Below are 6,947 nucleotides of genomic sequence, written 5' to 3'. Positions count from 1 at the left end.
ATGTAAAAAAAAGTACATATAATAATTGCAGATGAGTAATGTATTAAAGAACAAAATAACAAAAAGTTTCAGTGCTACAGTGGACTACAGCATGTGTTTTAGATCCAGGGCAAAAAAAGTGGTGATAGCATGAATATTGTTATTGTTATTAAGGATGCTCTTAAAACTTATATGAGTAATTTGGATCTGCCAAGAATACTTTAAGAAATAGATATTTGATGTTGCTTTTCAAAATGAAAAACAAATGCGTAGTGGAAGAATTTGCTCATCATATTTCCCAGGTTTCGTCATTTAGCAGAAAACATAACAACAATGGATGTCAAGAGCTACTGGAATGTTCAATGCTGCAGTAGTCATAGGAAAACCACTACCACCTTCCGCTTTCATTAAAAAACAGCCAGTGTTATAGAACTGGAGAATTGCCATCTTTATACTATAAAAGAACAGTATCCCAGCAATACTATCATTTTTGCAGGATGATGTTTTCAGGACAACAAGTTTGTAAAAGATGACATAGGATCCATGCCACATTGGAATGACATGTTTTCAGAAAATTGAGGGCATGGCTTAATATGTTATCCCTTGCATTTATAGCATTCATTATTCTGGCAGAACAGGCACCGATATAGGCAAATTAGTTAATGCCTTACAATAAATAATCTTCTTTCATTGTCACTGAGAAACCAAAGAAGACTGAGCGACAAGAACATGTCAAATGTTCAAATATCTAAAATAATAATGATGATCCTATTTTATGAACATTTATCATACATCCCATTAATTTTTAAACCAAGAGGACATAAGATTAAAACAATAGCAATTTTATTACATTTTAGTGGCCTCACTATTGTCCCATATTTTAGACTGCAGCCTTCCATTACACTATATCAGTAAATAATGCAGTATATTTTCAAAGTTACAATTATACACTACACATCATTTTTATTAAATTGCACCAGAAAATGGGTGCTGGATGTTAAATATAGAGCCTTAAATTATTCTTGTAGTTAAAGACAACCCACCACCAAAACAAAAAAAAGATAAAGCATGTTCCAGGAACCACATTGTTTTAGAAGTCTTATTGTTGTGTTTCATCGGCTATATAAAGCATAACCATACCAGTTGTCTTTAGTAGTGTAGTAAGGTGCCACAGTGTATCTAATTACCTCTCTAGAAATATTAATTATCGATTATTAAAAGTTTCACAAATACCAGATATTCTGATGACTCCTATGTTTCTGTACCATTTTTTTGTGAATGAATATCACTATCACCTATAGGAATGGAGAAAAAAAATGGCGTTAGTTGAGAAACTATTGGGCTTAACATTTCTCTTACATACATCATAATAAGCATCCAATATTATCATTGAATAATGAAGTAAATAGTTCATCTTAGTTTTAATGCATAGTTATAATACTGAGATTACACGCACAATTTCTCCCACAGATTATCAAGCCAACTCCTCATGGGTTTAAATCATAGGTTATATTAAGATGAATTCAGCTGCTACGCTGTACTAGTAAAGCTGAAATCACTATGAGATCCATAAATATGGGAACACTTAAATGTACCTGCTACAAACAGGTGTTAGGATCTATGCCTTCTGGGAGCCAACATCTAAGCAAACAAAATTATATCTACAGATTGTTGGGCCACAATTACTCCTTAATAAGGACTACAACCTGCCATTGGGAAGCATGTTTCATGGAATCATGGTTATTATTCTAAACATTTCCATCTATATTGTATGCATTATCACAAGACATACATGTAAATAATGCTTTGGGAAATTGGTACTTTGAGTAGTCAAAACCAAATTCCAAAGGCAAATTCAAATATGAGAAACAAGGAATTCCCTGCACTGTCCGTAGATGTCATTCTGGATCACAGAATAATGCGACAAAGGATTTCCCTATATAATGCGACAAAGGATTTCCATATCCTGGGATGAAAGTCAAAGACCAGTAAATATAATGACTGTATTTGTTCTTTAAGACCAACACGTTCCACACGGCTTATTTGAAACAATAAACTACTCCATAACTTTTATTGTCTTAGTTAAATGGAGGAGCCAGCTTCTTTATAATGCATTCTTCACAGTGACACTACTTACTAATCCTAACACATTTTTTTAATAAACTAAGAATGCTGCATTGGATTTAACACAGTGTTGTCAAGAGACCCAGCATATTGTTTGCATTATATTAATGTCAACTAAAACAGAGAGACAGATGGGTAAAACATTTTTCTGAAGCCTCATCTGGACTCTGTCTGCCTAAAAGGATGACTCATAGTCTAATCGAAAAAAATGTCCTTTGCTGCATGTATCCTAATATAATTCATATATAGCCAAATATGTTACCCGTACTAAAAGTGAGACAATATATGCACAAAATGAGGGACAGAATAAAATAGTGGAGAAACCCACTAGGGAAATAAACTGTACTGCTAAGAAAATAAAAATTGTATGTAAAACATATTTTGGAGAGGTGGAAACAATATAAGAAGTCAACCTGGACAATTCTTACTTTAATTAGTTTTTTTCAAAATGGTGCAATTTGGTGTTGCATTATTGATATATTTCTGATGTATAAACGTTTTTTACATTAAACATTGTTGACTATGATTTCCTTGGGAATTAATCACAAGGTAATGAACTAATGCCATACAAAGCACAGCACACAATATTACTCAATTCATGCTGATTGACATATACCTTGTTCTTAAAACAGTAAGCACAGATCAGAGAAATCAGAATACAGTATATACATGTGTCAAAAGGGTGTAATAACAAAAGAGGTAACAAAGCGTTAAGATTCCAATGCAAATATTCGAGCATGTGCCATGCATTTATGTAAGGCAATCTAGAATGATCAGTTTAGTATAGTAAGAATCCATCCAGACAGATTTCCCAATTATTTGAACTGAGTTTAGGAGGAAACAATATGTGTGTATGTGTGTAATTCAGACAACACATTACCTAATTGGTTTGCATACCACAGCATAATCTATTTTCCCCACATAGTCACAAATGGAGTTGCACAACATACAACAGATTTGTGCCATTGTACACTATTTGATCAATGCAGTCTGGAATGCAAAGCACCTTTCAGACAGACCTCATACGTAAGTGCAAGGCTCCTAAATAAAAGACAAATGTGTCTGGAAAGAGTAGTCAGCATTCACAACACGTGTACAACGTCACAAAACTACTCATTTTTTCTTGTCTCAGAGCTAAGTGGAAATGTCCATAAACTGTTTTATGATGATATTGGCAAAAGTACAGCATGATGCACAGTGGAGTCCGAATATTGACTGATTTATTAATTCTGATATTTTTCCTGTCCACATTCTTGGTAATACTTTAAAAAAAATAAAAAAAATTCTGGTTCTCTATGAGTATTTTTTCTTAGTCTGTGAAATCATACTGATTTCTCTTCCAAAACTGTTAATGCACAAATGTTTCCAAAAATGTATCAAAGAATTATCAGCGTTACAGACAAAAAATATATAGATTGTCTCTGCCTTATTTTATGTTATTTCACCAACCTTTAATACATGCAAATAAAACTGCTCATCTCATGAAACACACAAGGATCAGGTGTATTGTTTTTTTAGTCACAGCAGGGTAGTGGTTGCGCTTCACACGGATAGTAGTTATAAAAAAAGAAAGACAAGCACAATGGTATAGTGTGTCTTATCAAGCAGATGAAATAAAAAGCCAAAAAATGAAAAAAGGAAAATGAATCCAGGAGCTCTGGTTCACACCCTGAGGAAGCCTGCTGTTAGGCGAAACGCATTGTGTGCTATTTTTTATTATCTTTTACTAGGTTTTATTACCAGCTTGAATAAATAGTTAAAAAAAAATAAAAAATAAGTTATTCTTGCTCCTGGAACTGTTTTTACTCTTTTTATATATTTTATCTGGAAAAACCATCTACTACCACTATATCCTTGGTGGGGATCATACCACCTAAGCGCAAAGGAGTGAGCAATTCCAACATTGCTCACCAAAAATCACCAAAAGAACCGTAAGATTACGACGCAAGAATATCCAGCCAAGAAGAGGGATCCTTGGCAAGAGGTCTGCGGCTGTATATTTACAAAACCTTTTACAACAGAAAGACTATTCATACCAAGACTTAACAACTTATTTTACTACCTAATTGTTTAATCTTTCTAGCGCTTTTACCCTTTCTATTTTATTTATTGCTTTTTGTGCAGGGAATTCCATCCAAGACTTATGAAAGTTTACAACTGGGGATAAAGAAACCCACTTATAGTTAAATAAAGGTATGTGGGATATTTTTTTTACTATACAATATACAGTATCTAACAAAAGTGAGTACACCCCTCACATTTTTGTAAATATTTTATTATATCTTTTCATTAGATATCAATGGTTGTGTGTTGAGTTATTTTGAAGGGAAAACCAAATTTACACTGTTATACAGGCTGTACACTCACTACTTTACATTGTAGCAGAGTGTCATTTCTTCGGTGTCACATGAAAAGATATAATATAATATTTACAAAAATGTGAGGGGGTGTACTCATTTTTGTGAGATACGGTAGTAGAGCAATGTTCACATGGATAATATTACTCACTTAAACTGAATGAGTTTCAATACATTTTATTTCAAGGAAATATTGTTTCTGCTTTAATATATTCAGGTTAGTAAAAACAATAAAATCAGGTATTTCTGACATTAATTCAATATATTAAAGCTAAATAGAAGTAAATATCCAATTTTAACAATCCTCAAAATTAAGACGAATTAACTAACATGGCCAATAGTATTTACATTATGTTTGTCTTTTAGTGTAGCTAGATATATGATAAGGGCAGGTACTAAAGGAAAGTACTCAGAGGTTGGGCAGACTGGATGGGCCTACTCGTTCTTATCTGCTGTCACTTTCTATGTTTCTATGTTTCTATCATCAGCCTACATGATTTTATCAAGAATCAAGATGTCTATTGACATTTGCATTGCTCGAACAACCGCAAATAAGTTGGCTGAAACTGAGCAACTTATCTCTTAACTAAGGCAAATTTCAGTGATTGTCAATTAATTACAGTCACACGTTCAGTTGACACGACTGATAACTCAAGTTGCTATTCATTTAAATGCAACTTTAATTGTGTTGGTAATCAGGTTGCAAGTCAAGTCAAAAAGTCCTCTAACTAAACAAAATCAACTCAATCCCTGAGCACCGTTAAACTCAATAGGACTTCCCAGTTCAGCCACTCAGCTGTTGAGTCACACAACCAACATGACTGACAAACTCAACAATGATCTCAAGCAATGGGTAATGTCTATTTCATAAGCCTTCAGCTTCACATAATTGGATAGAAAAGCTTTTGCTTAGGCTGACTTGCTCAGGGTTGTAGTATCTCTGCATGATGAGGGAGCATAAAAATACCAGTGGCACCAAAACAGTCCTCATGGACCACCAGTGGTACCAGATTTTCAATATTTCTATTTAATTGCTATGTAGCAATCCCTGTTAGTGGTCTTTTAAGAACAGTTTGAGAACTATTAATAGAAGCAACACCGTAAGCACACTTTAGGTACATTTGTGCTAACTTCCATGATAGCTGTAATTTGCGTCCCCAACACTAACATTAGCTTTCATAAAACTTAACACATAATTTGAGACAGTTGCAATGTATGTTTAAAGTAAAATAATTAGATGGAAGAACCAAATCCCTAACCCTCATTGCTAAAATGTAATTTAGCAGCATAGCCATGAAAGGTTTTGAGCCTCAACAAATCTTTACAAATTGTTCTTTCCACCAAGCGGATACGTTACACAATGTCCTGTGTATAGACACATCTTCTAAAAGGTAACAGACTATGTTTTGGGAAAAAGGAAATTCATCTTACTGCATTGCTGGACAAAAACCCACATAAAGAAATCCCACACTATCTTGAGGCTAAAATTTCTTAACACCATTACAATGGAGAAAATACTCTGAGTTTGTGTTAGCCCCAATTATTTGGTGAGTTATTTATAAAAAAAAAAAAGAGCACTGTTAAAATATGTGACCGGGCTATTCTACTGCATATGCACCTTTTATGCTATTAAAGCAAAATGCACCATTAATAAAAAGACTGTTTCTGATAACAAAGAAGATCCAGTTACACAGCTTTTATGGTATCATCAAAGGAAATGGAAAATACAATAACATAAAACTGAGTACAGGCAAACAGTCTGTACTTGCCATCAGAAAAGATCGTATCCATCAGAGTAACCAAAACACTCAGCCCTTGTAATCTTATTTGTAAGACAAGGATATAATGTATCATGCTGAAGATTTCAATGATCCATGGGGGACCACTGTCCATTAGTAAAAATTCCCAAAAGTTTAAGCTATGTATTAAAATGTAACTAATTTAAAAAACAGCATAAGAAGCCGTCTAGTCTATCCAATTTCATTATGCTGTAAAAAAAACTTGCGCTTTATTTGGCCCTTAGTCTTGTCTTTCCTTCAGGATAACAATATGCTTACCCTATGCTTGTTTAAATTCCATCACTATGTTAACCTCTACTGCCCTCTCAGTGAAGTTAAACTGCCTTAAATTGCATCTCAATGCTTGCAAATAATAAAATCACAGTACCAATCAGTCTTGAATATCCTCTGGTCCACTATAGTAAACCAGTCACATCCTTTTACAGGTTTTTAATAATATAATAACCTAGTTACTATTTAAAAAAATGCACCATTTCCTAAAATCTGAAAATGGGAATACAAATATCAAAAAAACTTATTTATCTCTGATGTATTTTTTTAAATAATGTAAACCAAATATGATGTGCTCTCAAAGAAACAAACTCATTAGAAAGATGCAGTTGGTAGATTGTAACAATTAAGCTTAAAAGCTTAGCATTATATTAATCATTACAATGCTTATTAATATACTTATTATAATACTTATGAT

This window comes from Sceloporus occidentalis, unplaced genomic scaffold (genome assembly GCF_023333645.1).
Source record: "Sceloporus occidentalis isolate IW3139 unplaced genomic scaffold, rSceOcc1.0.p SCAF_19, whole genome shotgun sequence".
In the NCBI taxonomy this organism is placed as follows: Eukaryota; Metazoa; Chordata; class Lepidosauria; order Squamata; family Phrynosomatidae; genus Sceloporus; species Sceloporus occidentalis.
The sequence above is the reverse complement of the archived record's forward strand: the minus strand, read 5'-3'. Positions refer to the sequence as shown.